Below are 16,584 nucleotides of genomic sequence, written 5' to 3'. Positions count from 1 at the left end.
AAGATGCTGCAGATGTTCTATCAGACGGTTGTGGAGAGCGCCCTCTTTTACGTGGTGGTGTGCTGGGGAGGCACCATTAAGAAGAGGGACGCCTCACGCCTGGACAAACTGGTGAGGAAGGCAGGCTCTATTGTTGGCATGGAGCTGGACAGTTTGACATCTCTGGCAGAGCGATGGGCACTGAGCAAGCTCCTGTCAATTATGGAGAATCCACTGCATCCACTGAACAGTATCATCTCCAGACAGAGGAGCAGCTTCAGCGACTGACTGCTGTCAATGTCCTGCTCCACTGACAGACTCAGGAGATCGTTCCTCCCCCAAACTATGCGACTCTTCAGTTCCACCTGGGGGGGGTAAACGTTAACATTATTCAAAGTTATTGTCTGTCTGTATACCTGCATTGTTATCACTCTTTAATTTAATATTTTCTTTATCAGTATGCTGCTGCTGGAGTATGTGAATTTCCCCTTGGGATTAATAAAGTATCTATCTATCTATCTATCTATCTATCTATCTATCTATCTATCTATCTATCTATCTATCTATCTATCTATCTATCTATCTATCTATCTATCTATCTATCTATCTATCTATCTATCTATCTATCTATCTATCTAAATGAAACTGAACTCTGAAAGAAAAATTGAACAAAGTAGAAGAGACACCAAGACAAAGAGTTGAAGCTGGAAATCTATACCTGCATTTTTCATCCATCCAACTCTTCCGCTTATCCGAGGTCGGGTCGCGGGGGCAGCAGCTTGAGCAGAGATGCCCAGACTTCCCTCTCCCCGGCCACTTCTTCTAGCTCTTCCGGGAGAATCCCAAGGCATTCCCAGGCCAGCCGAAAGACATAGTCCCTCCAGTGTTTCCTGGGTCTTCCCCGGGGCCTCCTCCCGGTTAGACGTGCCCGGAACACCTCACCAGGGAGGCGTCAAGGAGGCATCCTGATCAGATGCCCGAGCCACCTCATCTGACTCCTCTCGATGCGGAGGAGCAGCGGCTCTACTCTGAGCCCCTCCCGGATGACTGAGCTTCTCACCCTATCTTTAAGGGAAAGCCCAGACACCCTGCGGAGGAAACTCATTTCAGCTGCTTATATTCGCGATCTCGTTTTTTTCGGTCACTACCCATAGCTCATGACCATAGATGAGGGTAGGAACATAGATCGACTGGTAAATTGAGAGCTTCGCCTTGCGGCTCAGCTCCTTTTTCACCACGACAGACCGATGCAGAACCCGCATCACTGCGGATGCCACACCGATCCACCTGTCGATCTCATGCTCCATTCTTTCCTCACTCATGAACAAGACCCCGAGATACTTGAACTCCTCCACTTGGGGCAGGATCTCGCTACCAACCCTGAGAGGGCACTCCACCCTTTTCCGGCTGAGGACCATGGTCTCGGATTTGGAGGTGCTGATTCCCATCCCAGCAGCTTCACACTCAGCTGCGAACCGATCCAGAGAGAGCTGAAGATCACGGCCTGATGAAGCAAACAGGACAACATCATCTGCAAAAAGCAGTGACCCAATCCTGAGTCCACCCAACCGGACCCCCTCAACACCATGGCTGCGCCTAGAAATTCTGTCCATAAAAGTTATGAACAGAATCGGTGACAAAGGGCAGCCCTGGCAGAGTCCAACTCTCACTGGAAATGGGTTTGACTTACTGCCGGCAATGCGGACCAGGCTCTGGCAACGATCGTACAGGGACTGAACAGCCCTTATCAGGGGGTCTGGTACCCCATACTCTCAGAGTACCCCCCACAGGATTCCCCGAGGGACATGGTCGAATGCCTTTTCCAAGTCCACAAAACACATGTAGACTGGTTGGGCAAACTCCCATGCACCCTCCAGGACCATGCTAAGGGTGTAGAGCTGGTCCACTGTTTCACGAACAGGACAAAAGCCACACTGTTCCTCCTGAATCCATGGCTTGACTATCCAACAGACCTTCCTCTCCAGGACCCCTGAATAGACTTTTCCAGGGAGGCTGAGGAGTGTGATTCCTCTGTAGTTGGAACACACCCTCCGGTCCCCTTTCTTAAAGAGGGGGACCACCACCCCGGTCTGCCAATCCAGAGGCACTGTCCCTGATGTCCATGCGATGTTGCAGAGACGTGTCAACCAAGACAGTCCTACAACATCCAGAGCCTTGAGGAACTCCAGGCGTATCTCATCCACCCCCAGGGCCCTGGCACCAAGGAGTTTTTTGACCACCTCGGTGACCTCAGTCCCAGAGATGGGGGATCCCACCTCTGAGTCCCCAGGCTCTGCTTCCTCATTGGAAGGCATGTTAGTGGGATTGAGGAGGTCTTCAAAGTACTCCCCCCACCGACCCACAACGTCCCGAGTCGAGGTCAGCAGCGCACCATCACCACCATATACAGTGTTGACACTGCACTGCTTCCCCCTCCTGAGACGCCGGACGGTGGACCAGAATCTCCTCGAAGCCGTCTGAAAGTCGTTCTCCATGGCCTCCCCAAACTCCTCCCACACCCGATTTTTTGCCTCAGCAACCACCAAAGCCGCATTCCGCTTGGCCTGCCGGTACCTATCAGCTGCCTCCAGAGTCCCACAGGACAAAAGGGTCCTGTAGGACTCCTTCTTCAGCTTGACGGCATCCCTCACCGCCAGTGTCCACCAACGGGTTCGGGGATTGCCGCCACGACAGGCACCGACCACCTTACGGCCACAGCTCCAGTCAGCCGCCTCAACAATGGAGGCACGGAACATGGCCCATTCGGACTCAATGTCCCCCACCTCCCTCGGGACATGGTCGAAGTTCTGCCGGAGGTGGGAGTTGAAGCTACTTCTGACAGGGGGCTCTGCCAGACATTCCCAGCAGACCCTCACAACACGTTTGGGCCTACCAGGCCTGACCGGCATCCTCCCCCACCATCGAAACCAACTCACTACCAGGTGGTGATCAGTTGACAGCTCCTCCCCTCTCTTCACCCGAGTGTCCAAGACATGTGGCCGCAAGTCCAATGACACGACCACAAAGTCGATCATCAAACTGAGGCCTAGGGTGTCCTGGTGCCAAGTGCACATATGAACACCCCTATGCTTGAACATGGTGTTCGTTATGGACAATCCGTGACGAGCACAGAAGTCCAGTAACAAAACACCTCTCGGGTTCAGATCGGGGGGGCCATTCCTCCCAATCACGCCCTTCCAGGTCTCACTGTCATTGCCCACGTGAGCATTGAAGTCTCCCAGCAGAACGAGGGAGTCCCCAGAAGGTATGCCCTCTAGCACCCCCTCCAAGGACTCCAAAAAGGGTGGGTACTCCAAACTGCTGTTCAGTGCATACACACAAACAACAGTTAGGACCCACCCGAAGCCGGAGGGAGGCTACCCTCTCGTCTACCGGGGTAAATCCCAATGAACAGGCTCCAAGTCGGGGGGCAATAAGTATAACCACACCCGCTCGGCGCCTCTCACCGGGGGCAACTCCAGAGTGGTAGAGAGTCCAGCCCCTCTCAAGGAGATTGGTTCCAGAGTCCAAGCTGTGTGTCGAGGTGAGTCCGACTATATCTAGCCAGAACCTCTCAACCTCGCGCACTAGCTCAGGCTCCTTCCCCTTCAGAGAGGTGACATTCCACGTCCCAAGAGCCAGCTTCTGTAGCCGAGGATCGGACCGCCAAGGTCCCCGCCTTCGGCCACCACCCAACTCACACTGCTCCAGAGAAGGGCCCCGGTGACCCGCGTCCGGGCAAGGGAAAATGCCATCCAAAGTTTTCATTCATCATAGGAGGTTTGAACCGCTCTTCGTCTCATCTCTCACCTAGGACCAGTTTGCCTTGGGTGACCCTACCAGGTCATAAAGCCCCGGACAACAGAGCTCCTAGGATCATTGGGACACGCAAACCCCTCCACCACGATAAGGTGGCGGTTAAAGGAGGGGACCTGAATTTTTATCACTCTTTAATTTAATATTTTTTTTTTATCAATATGCTGCTGCTGGAGTATGTGAATTTCCCCTTGGGATTAATAAAGTATCTATCTATCTGCCTATCTATCTGAATTTAGGTGCAAAACTAAACTCAAAGTCAAAAATGAACAGACATCAAAAGCAGAATTTTGAATAGAAAATAATTGTTGAAGAAGTGGATCGTCTCTCAAGAACTCTTCCTTTTATTAAGCAACAAAGTCTGGATGCTTCTTAATGCACACAATCATATTTTATAACATGGCCAGCGTGATGTCACGGATTCTGTCACACTTGTGTCGTGTGCCTAGCAACCACATAAGAGCATAGCAACCAGACATACAAAATGTCAATGAAATTACAACACTGATATAATGGTAAAAATAATAAATAATTAATAAAACAAAACAATTCTTGCACCTGTTAATACTACCTGGATTTCTACCTTCCCTCCCTCACTCTGTTTTTAAAGGGCCTAGCTTCATCTTTGTAAACTGCCACCTGCTAAATGTATTCGGTTATTGACTCTGATGAACAAGAAAAGAAGGACAAATTGTCCCAATATAAAATTAAGGATTTTCTGTTTACTTCAATGCCTGTACTTGATTTATTATTGACATACGTGATGTTCATAATAAGGGTAATGAAGGGGTGAGGGTGAATTTTGACACCATGGGGCCCTTGGAAGTCTTAATCCAGGTTTGTCAGTAGCACAATAGGGGTCATTCGTAATTAAAATGAGACAACCTGTACTACTTTTAATGTAATATTCATTCAGTATGCACACTTACTGCCATATTATGCTTTTGAATCAGAGAATGCATTCAATAAGTACTTTTACAAGTATATATTACTTAAGTAGAAATGTCAATGGGGTACTTCAGCTTTTACTAGAGTACATTTTTTCTTGTTTATTTGTACTTTTAAATAAGTCATTTGCTTCTTTAATTGTTACTGGTCCTTACTCACTGATTTTTCAACAACAACTTTCTGCTCAGGTATGCCAAGTGTAAAGAATCTTTCTATCAGTGCCTCAAAAGAACAATTTCTCACTGCTGTGCGAAGTGACAGATAATGAAGTAAGCTGAAATTTTTTTTTACTAGTGTGGACGAAAAAGGCACACAGAAAAGCAGGCAGATAATAGCTTCTAAATTCTTCTGTTTATTTATTTGGAGTCACAGTAAATAGAGATTCAAAAGAGTATAACTTATTGCCGCAAAGCTCAATTGAACCCTGATCAAAAGCCAGGAGGGGTTTTTTATACTTCAGCATCTCATGATTAATAAGAAAAGAAAGAACATCCTTATCAAAACAGTAAAGTTAAACAATATGTCTGTTGAGCTAAGCATTATCTGTGTTTTGGAAGCTAAGCACAGGAGAGACGCCTTTGCATAAATTACATGTACTTTCTTGTTTTCCCTTTCTCAGAGTGAATGTTTCAGGGACAAGGTCACAAGGCTGCAGAAACAGCTTACATTTTATTCATGTGGACACTATTTCTCCTGAACCCTGGAATAACATATTTTTGTTAGTTCATAAGCCAAAGCGTCTCTCACTGGCAAGTTACAAAATAGTTATTATAAAAATTCTAATTTACTAAACACACAAAATACATGGTGGTGAGGAGAACATTCTTCTTCTACACTAGTGATCCATGTACAGGATGGTCGATAAGGCATTTCAAATAGAGGTTTTCCTGATTAGTGCATTTCAGTGTTTGAAATATTACATACATATAAGTACAAAGAAAGCCTGTAACTCATCACAAATGACTTCAGACCACAGGTACTCCTAGAATTTGATTTCACTGTGTGTTGTTGAATCAGTTTCTTCGCACATCCGTTAGGCTCAGTCACAATTAAATCTACCATGGTTTCGTTTATAAACAGACTGAAATTCTGTAAGGTTTCACAATTCCCTTGTGCTAGGAAAGATCAGGGAATGGAAGCTTTTTTCTGGGTTAAAGTAACAATTTAATTTCTCTCAGTTAAGTAGATCCTAGTTATATTGGTTTTTCAAAATGTTCCTGGTTCTTTATTTTATCTGCAATCATACCATTCAGTCGAACTGTTGGTAATGACACAGGCAGATATAGCATTTACTTCAAAAACTTTAAAAGTCACCTGTTTATATTGCCAATGACCTTCTCACCAGCCAATGATATATAGGAATAATAAGAGACAGGAATCATCAGACAAGCAAAACCATTCCTCTTTCTATCACACATGCTCACATCCACAGAGCTGGCGTGTTGATTTGTCAAGTCGTTGTCTGTAGTAGGCTTCACCATTTTGTTCTCACTAAAGGCAGGAAATATCTATGCAGGACAGTAGGTGCCAGCCCTCCTTTCACAAGATGTCAGCACTACTCTCACTGATGCAAGACACCCTTTAGTGACACATTGAAATAACAAGGTTTTTCTTACTGATGTTAAAAATTGTCACCTTCTAGGATCTTTGGTTTGCATCTGGATCTTGCAGTTCACAAACTCCACTTCTTGTTACACCTTGCCAATTTATAAGTAGCAAGTTTATCACTTCCATATGCTTCAAAATGACTAGAACTAGAATCTATAAGGAGGTCACTGGCCTTTTCTGAAGAGCTGTCACTGTTATAACACAACAAACTGCTTACTTCTTCACGCACTTTACTTTCTGAAAGCCCATATTCAGCCTTCCTACTTTTGCAAATGCTATTCCAACATCCGCCTTCCTTGTTCAAGACGGTGCCTGTATGTCTAGTGGTAGATCTCAGGGACAATGAGAAAAGGGCTAAAACGAACTAAATCAGCTAGTTTGGCAGCAAGACTATTTCTTAAAAAAAAAGGCTAATTGTTTTTATACATCTTGACTAATTTTATGTTCCTCCTCCATCCAGAATTATACATGGGCTAACTTGGGCTGCAGCTCATGGTCCCTATATCTAGTGTGGCCCTGAGCTGCAATCCAGGTTAGCCCATGCATAATTCTGGATGTGACTAGGAACATAATCCTCAGGTATATACTTAAACAAAGGTGATAACTAAAATTACAATTCAAGGCTCTTGCCCAATATTTAAAGATTTTCCTTAAATACAGTGCATCCAGAAAGTATTCACAGCACATCACTTTTTCCACATTTTGTTATGTTACAGCCTTATTCCAAAATGGATTAAATTCATTTTTTTCCTCAGAATTCTGCACACAACACCCCATAATGACAATGTGAAAAAAGTTTACTTGAGGTTTTTGCAAATTTATTAAAAATAAAAAAAACTGAGAAAGCACATGTACATAAGTATTCACAGCCTTTGCTCAATACTTTGTCGATGCACCTTTGGCAGCAATTACAGCCTCAAGTCTTTTTGAATATGATGCCACAAGCTTGGCACACCTATCCTTGACCAGTTTCGCCCATTTCCCTTTGCAGCACCTCTCAAGCTCCATCAGGTTGGATGGGAAGTGTCGGTGCACAGCCATTTTAAGATCTCTCCAGAGATGTTCAATCGGATTCAAGTCTGGGCTCTGGCTGGGCCACTCAAGGACATTCACAGAGTTGTCCTGAAGTCACTCCTTTGATATCTTGGCCGTGTGCTTAGGGTCGTTGTCCGAGTGAAAGATGAACCGTCTTCCCAGTCTGAGGTCAAGAGCTCTCTGGAGCAGGTTTTCATCCAGGATGTCTCTGTACATTGCTGCAGTCATCTTTTCCTTTATCCTGACTAGTCTTCCAGTCCCTGCCGCTGAAAAACATCCACACAGCATGATGCTGCCACCACCATGCTTCACTGTAGGGATGGTATTGTCCTGGTGATGAGCGGTGCCTGGTTTCCTCCAAACGTGACGCCTGGCATTCACACCAAAGACTTCAATCTTTGTCTCATCAGACCAGAGAATTTTCTTTCTCATGGTCTGACAGTCCTTCAGGTGGCTTTTGGCAAACTCCAGGCGGGCTGCCATGTGCTTTTTACTAAGGAGTGGCTTCCGTCTGGCCACTCTACCATACAGGCCTGATTGGTGGATTGCTGCAGAGATGGTTGTCCTTCTGGAAGGTTCTCCTCTCTCCACAGAGGAACTCTGGAGCTCTGACAGAGTGACCATCGGGTTCTTGGTCACCTCCCTGACTAAGGCTCTTCTCCCCCGATCGCTCAGTTTAGATGGCCGGCCAGCTCTAGGAAGAGTCCTGGTGGTTTCGAACTTCTTCCACTTACGGATGATGGAGGCCACTGTGCTCATTGGGACCTTTAAAGCAGCAGAAATGTTTCTGTAACCTTCCCCAGATTTGTGCCTTGAGACAATCCTGTCTCGGAGGTCTACAGACAATTCCTTTGACTTCATGCTTGGTTTGTGCTCTGACATGAACTGTCAACTGTGGGACCTTATATAGACAGGTGTGTGCCTTTACAAATCATGTCCAGTCAACTGAATTTACCACAGGTGGACTCCAATTAAGCTGCAGAAACATCTCAAGGATGATCAGGGGAAACAGGATGCACCTGAGCTCAATTTTGAGCTTCATGGCAAAGGCTGTGAATACTTATGTACATGTGCTTTCTCAGTTTTTTTTATTTTTAATACATTTGCAAAAATCTCAAGTAAACTTTTTCATGTTGTCATTATGGGGTGTTATGTGTAGAATTCTGAGGAAAAAAATGAATTTAATCCATTTTGGAATAAGGCTGTAACAACAAAATGTGGAAAAAGTGATGCTCTGTGAATACTTTCCGGATGCACTGTAAAAGTCAGAATCCTATATTGGCTAAAAGGAGTAACCCTGTGCTTGTATATGGCAGCCAGCTACAGCACCACTCAGCCTCTGCCTGCTGAAATGCTTGCGTTCTCTCTTTATTTCCCTGTACCTGAGTCTACCCACACTTTCCAGACCCTTCTGCCTGGAAGCCTATGCCTTATAAAGAACCTGCCATATCATGATTGCACCGGCTCTGATCACTCAAGAGAACAGCGATGACTCTTCTTGAAACAATTATCATCACAGATCTGTGACCCCAAATAAACTCAATAAAGGCTGACTCAATATAACGCAATGACAATCATATTATAGAAATTAACAAAAGACATTAAAAGAATTGAAAATGAAATGCTGGTTTTTCAGTCTCTCCTCAGTCCATGCCTGTGCTTAGCCCTGGTGCTGCTTTCAAAACACTGGCATAATTCACTCACACATAAGAGACATCAGTAGGGACAGAAGAGGAGACCCTTGCTGAGCTTTCGGAGGTAAGTCCTATATTCCACATAACTGTTATGACACCTTGTGCTTAGTGCAACACACTAGCTACTAGCATGGCCACTCTCTCCTGCTGCTCGCTACTCAGCGCTTGCTGAGGGGTGAGGCTCACAGAGTTACATACACTACAATAAACGTTAAAATAACAAACCCAGTTGACTAAGCCTGCTGTAAATATATTTGTGGTGTGCATCTCAAGCTCTATTTATTAAGTTCATTTTCTTGAGTTCAGTGTTTTTAGTTTCACTTGAGCGTGATTCCTTATAATGGAACTGGCTTGAAGATAAATATTGAAATGGATCCCATCTTTATTATGACATCTGAAGAAACTCTTTACTCAGACATCCTCTGTTGTCTCAATCAGAGATCAGTGCTCTGCAATATCAACCTCACTTTAAAAATGGAATGGGGTAAGCATTGGCAATGACAAAATACCTATAGTGATTTGGGCCTAAAAACTTGAAAGAAAAGCCTGAGAACTTCATTGGATGCCTAAATACAAAAGGGGAGAAGGGATCCATCAAAAACCTTTGCCTAAAATAAAAACACCTTGATAATATAAATTTTATTTACTGAAGAATGTCCAAATGTAAAGAAATTCAAAAGTCAAGATTTCAAAATTTCAAAAATAAAAATTCAGAAATCACAAAACCAAGTTCATAATAATAATAATAATTCTTTGCATTTCTATAGTGCTTTTCTCACTACTCAAAGCGCTCAGCAATTGCAGGTTAAGGACCTTGCTGAAGGGCCTAACAGAGCAGAGTCCCTATTGGCATTTACAGGATTCGAACCGGCAACCTTCCGATTGCCAGTGCAGATCCCTAGCCTCAGAGCCACCACTCCGCACCACATAAAATACACATGAATTCCATAATACTTTAAAAAGCAAACAAAATAAATATTTAAACTTAAGAAAGGCCAGAGTCAAAAGTCCAAAATACAAAACCCTTAATACTAAAGCAAGAGACAAAACCAAATAAACCAAAAATGAGAAAGATCAGACATAAACACAGACAAGTAAAATGTCAATTAGTGTAAACTGTCCCAATTTGGGGTGGTCATAAGAAATGTAATGATTTACTTCATGAGGTAGAAGTGCATAATTAACAAGAATACTTGTGTTAAATACATGAAATATTAATCGGTGTGCTTCAATTGAAATGTTTAAAAGTCTAATTATTCTTGATTATAATAGAAATTTGTCATTTCTGACCATCTGGTATAGGTCCATGGAGCACTAGATCCCTTGTAAAGGATCCATCCATCCATCCATCCATTTTCCAACCCGCTGAATCCGAACACAGGGTCACGGGGGTCTGCTGGAGCCAATCCCAGCCAACACAGGGCACAAGGCAGGAACCAATCCTGGGCAGGGTGCCAACCCACCGCAGGACACACACAAACACACCCACACACCAAGCACACACTAGGGCCAATTTAGAATCGCCAATCCACCTAACCTGCATGTCTTTGGACTGTGGGAGGAAACCGGAGCACCCGGAGGAAACCCACGCAGACACGGGGAGAACATGCAAACTCCACGCAGGGAGGACCCGGGAAGTGAACCCAGGTCCCCAGATCTCCCAACTGCGAGGCAGCAGTGCTACCCACTGCCCCACCGTGCCGCCTTGTAAAGAATCAAAAGTCAAAAATAACATCATACTTGTAATCACTGATCTTGAAATAATCTAAAACAATACCACATACTTATGTTTGAAATCTGTCATTTTTAGCCTTCTGGAAGTAGTTCTTGGAATGCTGGGACCCCGGTAAAGAATCAAATATCAAAAATATTATCACATTTGTGACTTGCATCTTCAAAAAAGCATAAAACAACGGCCCACATGCCAAATTACTGATCTCCATTGTTATGAAGTTTTGTGATAAGGAGTACCTCTGATACTCTTATCCCATTAGGGGATGAACCCTTGGGTGTAGACTAACATGCACAACTTCAAGTCCTTCTGATCATTTTCGCTAAAGACACCTATTGGTTTAAACACTTTATCATAAGTGTGTAATTTCCTGTGCAAAAATGGTCCAAACATGGTCTAAAACTGAGTGCTTTTCAGGCCTAAAGGTCTAAAACAGGAGGAACCCCAAAAAGCTTGTCATCTTGCATAACTAGACATCAAGATGAGTAGAAGGGTGCATCATATGAGGGAATTTCCTCGTAAAGGTGAGTCAGGATGCACCAGAGACAAAAAACTTTTTTCATATTATGAATCCAAATAAAGGAAGCTGAACAACACAAGCAAGGAGTTAGCTAGCTAAGGTCTCAGCAGTTAGCCTGAGGCCTGCTAGGCCTTTTTATAGGCTTCAGCTACTAGTGCAGTAAGATGAACTCTTGCGGCACTGGAAGACCATGTCGATGTGGGTCCAACATACAGATTAACAAGAAAATAATGAAGTGACACAATTAAAATACAAAAGGAAAATTACAAAATGATTGACTAACTGGAAAAAGCTTAACAAAATCAATTAAATACAAAAATAAAAAAATTAATAAAAATATATTAACAAAAATAACCTAATTTACAAAATAAAAAAAAATCAGGTAAAAAACAAAAGAAACTAAGACCAGGGTTGGAGCCCTGTCAAAACCACAACACTACCAAAAACTATTTAAAGTGCTGGATTCATATCAGTGCCTATATTTACCAAGTGTCTCAGAGTAGGAAAACAGGCCTAACTGGCCTCAAAAATCTCAGTGTGATGCAAATATGGTTCTTCTCTTAGGAATAATAGTAAAAGCATTTTATTAATTTTCCTAATTTAGGAAACTACTTCTAACTTCACCAGGACAGCTCATGTGCTGTCCTAACTCTTGTAGCTGTCAGAAGATGGTGCTCAATGAGAGAACAGCAATCGTGTCTAGGGAAAGGCAGAATTTTTTGAAATGCTAGACAACAATGAACTTGTAGAAAAGATATCTATCCGACCTGACGTAGATAGAGTCATATTTGAAACAAATCTTCTACATTATGTGATCGATTCATCTATCTAGAGACATGGATTGCTGGCTGAAATGAAAGTGTTAGCAACATTATGTGTAAAATGCACCTTTGCAATAGTGATGATTGAGGTAAGTCACAACACACCATTTCTCGAATTTTACACCAAATTTTGAATGTTAATTCATTGCGTGAGGTAATACGCAGAGGTAAAGTTAAAGCAAGGTGCATTCATGGAAATTTGGACACAAATAAAGATTATTACCTCCAGAGTGCATGCAAATGCAACCACGGGTGATATCACAGTATCAACACACAGGTGGTCATGGATGCAAATTGAATTTTACAGCCAGCATATTACCCTCAAGAAAGGTGGGACAGGATGAATGATTGACAGTGAAGTGTCATGCAGGTACACTGAGCTTTGCATTCCTCAAACCCCTGGAACATTCTCGTTACACTTTACAAGCCCAGGAAGGTTCAAAAATGTAGGTGTAGACTCCCGGGGCACTGGATAAATAAAGCCTCACAGAAAATAAGTGGGGTTTATGGAGAGAGGTACGGCACATTATTGTACACTGGAAGAGTGAACATGACTTATAGCTGTGGTTTCAGTATATCTGTTACTTCACAAGATGTTTCTCATGGCCATAACATCAAGAAAGTGGTCATTTGAAAGAATGGCTGTGGATCATTCATTGTTATATAAATACGCCCAATATCAGGCTTTACTTTCATTCCGTGTTTGTGTATGTTATAGTAGTTCCATCTTGGTGCTTGTTACAATATTATTTATTATGTTGTTGTGAAATGGCATCAAGTACATGCAGGTAAGTTGCAGCATTCTACCTTATTAGGTTTTCCTTTCTCTTCTTCCTTTATTTTTATTAACATTATTATTACTTTGTGGTGAAGCCTTAGTGTTAGTACCAGAAAACTCCAAAGCCTCATCGTGTTTTCCAAGGAAACTATAAAACGTCATCATGAGTACCTCTTTGTGGCTCGGGGTGCAGTTAAGCCATGACATCACTCACTGTCAAAACCTCCTAGCTGTAACAGTAGGATGCTTTGTACCTACTTCTCATGTCCTACTTTGAAGTAGGACAAATTCTTATCCTAGTCCGACTTTTAGTGCAATTCCTAGGAGTAATTTATAAATACGGACCCAAGTCTCATTCTGCACAGTAATGACATAAAGTTCACCCAAAGCAAATTTGCAACCATGATAACAGCATTCCTAAAACCCATACATTCAAGACAGTTTTCTTGATAGCTACAATATCCTTCAGCTGAACAAGTGAATTACAAGCATTGTGTGCAGAACCAACAAGATACTTCTCACATTTCTATCCTGTGACCTGGGTTTGGAATTTGGGTTTGGCCAGAACATTTGTGCATGGATCAAACTACTGTATACCAATCCAGAAGCTTCAGTTTGTATTAACAACATTAATTCAGACTACCTTAAACTAGAACGTGGTACCAGACAAACATGCCCCTTGTCACCACTGCAAATGCTTATGAGATAAAGGGGATTATCAGAAAAGGACTTGAGCAGAAAAATTCTCTATATGCAGATGATATGGTACTGTATATATCAGATCCAGAAAATACTGTGCCTGCAGTCCTAACAGCACTTACAGAATTTCAAAATATTTCTGGCCTCAGAATTAATTTGACTAAAAGTGTGCTCTTTCCAGTGAATTCTCAAGCATACAATATTAGATTGGACACCTTCCCTTTTATCATTGCAGATCAGTTTAAATACCCTAGCGGTAAACATCACAAGTAAGCATAAAGCTCTCTATCAACATAATTTCACCGTCTATATGGAAAAATTAAGCAAGACTTGAAGTACTTCTTTATATTCCTTGCTTTGTATCCCAATAAATGCAAGTTATTGCCAATATACTAACAACCCAATTGTGCTTCACTCACTCAGAATATGGAACGAATGTAGGAAGCATTTTAAGATAAAGAAGCTTTTATCTGATGCACCTCTGCACGAGAACAACCTTTTTCCACCCTCTCAAACATATGCAGTTTTTAATGTCTAGAAAACATTTGGGATTAAATCACTTAGAGATCTGTACACAGACAACGTCTTTGCATCCTACAAACAATTACATTCCAAATGTAACTTTCCAGCAACACATTTGTTTCACTACCTTCAAATTATAAACTTTGTTAAACAGAACCTGTCCGATTTTCCTCACCTCCCACCTCCCTCTATGCTGGAAAAAATATTAATCAATCTTGAGGAAAGAGTAGGACCAGAAGAAGAGACTTTATAAAGAAAGGTAAGGTCAAAAATCCATCTATTATCCAACCCGCTATATCCTAACTACAGGGTCTTGGGGGTCTGCTGGAGCCAATCCCAGCCAACACAGGGCACAAGGCAGGAAACTAACCCCAGGCAGGGCGCCAGCCCACCGCAGGGCGCACACACACACACACACCAAGCACACACTACGGACAATTTAGAATCGCCAATGCACCTAACCTGCATGTCTTTGGACTGTGGGAGGAAACCGGAGCACCCAGAGGAAACCCATGCAGACACGGCAGAACATGCAAACTCCACGCTAATGAGAATCATAATTTCAGAGCAAAACAATTGAAAAGAATTTAGTTAGCAAAAGGTTATGATATCCACAGTTTCGGATGAGATGACATCAGATGCTGCGGCTGCAGAGGCCACACCCCCACAAACAGGAATGCAAACTCACAAAGACAAAATGGTGTCTGAAACAATGTAAAATAATTGTAATAACTTTAAACACTTATTGGATTTCAAAACCGACATAGTATTTGAATTCCTTACACTTGAAAAAGCCCAAATGGGAAGAAAATATCCATGACAAACATGACAGAAAATATTTTTATAACATTGTACAGAGTTGTATCAATCTGGTGCCTCTCAGTCATCTTGTAATTCGAGTCTCTGGCCCTATCAGAATGCCTGTGGACTGTGGGAGGAAATCCAGGTCTCCAGAAGGAGGACATTCTCTCACTCTCAGTTCAGGTACTGTCAAACACTATCCCACTCAAAGGTTATTTATTTCTAAATGGGATGGGATATCATGGGATGTATTTCTTGATGAGATGCATTTGCAAAGCCTATAGTATTGTGTAGGAACACTCTCACCCATCCCATGGTCTCTTTGCCTCACTTGCATCTGAAAGAAGGTATTGTAGCATTGGAACTAGTTCTGTCAGGTTCTGAACAGCTTCTTCCCCTTGGCTGTCTGGACACTGAACTCTGTGCTAACCAGCCACACCCCCACCCCCTGCCTTCTAATCTGCTCCTAGTAGTGGTTTCTGCCTTGCATTTAAATGCTGGTTGGACAGGCTTTGGACCACATGCGCTTAGGAGGCAGTCAACAAGCCCTGAGGTGAGTGAAACATCACAAGATGAAGGGTTGATTTACGGTACTAATGCCTCTCTCTCTTTTTCATCAGACCTAAAGAAGAAAAGTAAACCAATAAACTTACCTCACACACTTCCAGGTTCATAAGATGGCCTCCAAATGTCACTTCTTCATCTGGCAACCAATCTTCCAGTCTTCTCTTGATGACGTCACATCCGTCTTGCAGTTATAACGTCCTCTCCTGTCACATCATTTCCGCCAGCCATTTTATTCCATTATAAAAAATACCATGTCTGTATTTTCTGGGGTCAATTGCTGTTTGAGTACATTGATCGCTATTTTTTCATTAATTTCTTTACTTTGTCCCTTGGACATTATATGGGGACGGTTCCCAACTCTTTTTCCATTGTGGAAGTCTTTTTATTAATGGCAATTGGTGTAGTCAGCAGGATTTTGCTAAAAAATGACAGAGGAGCAGGACCTGAATACCGTCTTGACCACCATCATGGCAGAGCTGCGCACTCTCAAGGTACAGGGGCATCATGTATAAACAGTGCATATGCACAAAAATGTTGCGCACTCCCGTTTCCATGTTCAAATCCGATGTATAAAACCTAAACTTGGCATGAAGCCATGCACATTTTCACGCTAGCTCAAACCCTAGCGTACGCAAGTTCTCCGCTTGGTTTTGCAAACTGGCGGCACCCAGCGTCACAGCAGTGCTTTTGTTCCAGGGTGGTTTCCCTTTCTTTTTTAGATCCACATCCCTGACCTGGCTTTATCATATACAATGAAATTAACCACATATTGTTTATTAGTTTAAGGCATCTGATTGTAATTAACCTATAACAATATAATGGTCCACGGAATGGGCAAACTATTCCAAATACCATAGCTGCTTTAGCGTTGTTACTCTCACTGCACCTTCTTCTTCTTTCAGCTGCTCCTGTTAGAGGTTGCCACAGTGGATCATCTTTTTCCATATTACTCTCACTGCACCACTCAGAGTATTTTTATCACTGTGTCTGAGTGTGGAATCACAACTGTACAGCAGCTGATCGGAAAGAGAATTATTGGTATACAGCATCTAGCACATGCTGCC

This window comes from Erpetoichthys calabaricus, chromosome 2, assembly GCF_900747795.2.
Source record: "Erpetoichthys calabaricus chromosome 2, fErpCal1.3, whole genome shotgun sequence".
In the NCBI taxonomy this organism is placed as follows: Eukaryota; Metazoa; Chordata; class Cladistia; order Polypteriformes; family Polypteridae; genus Erpetoichthys; species Erpetoichthys calabaricus.
This window is presented reverse-complemented; position numbering follows the sequence as displayed.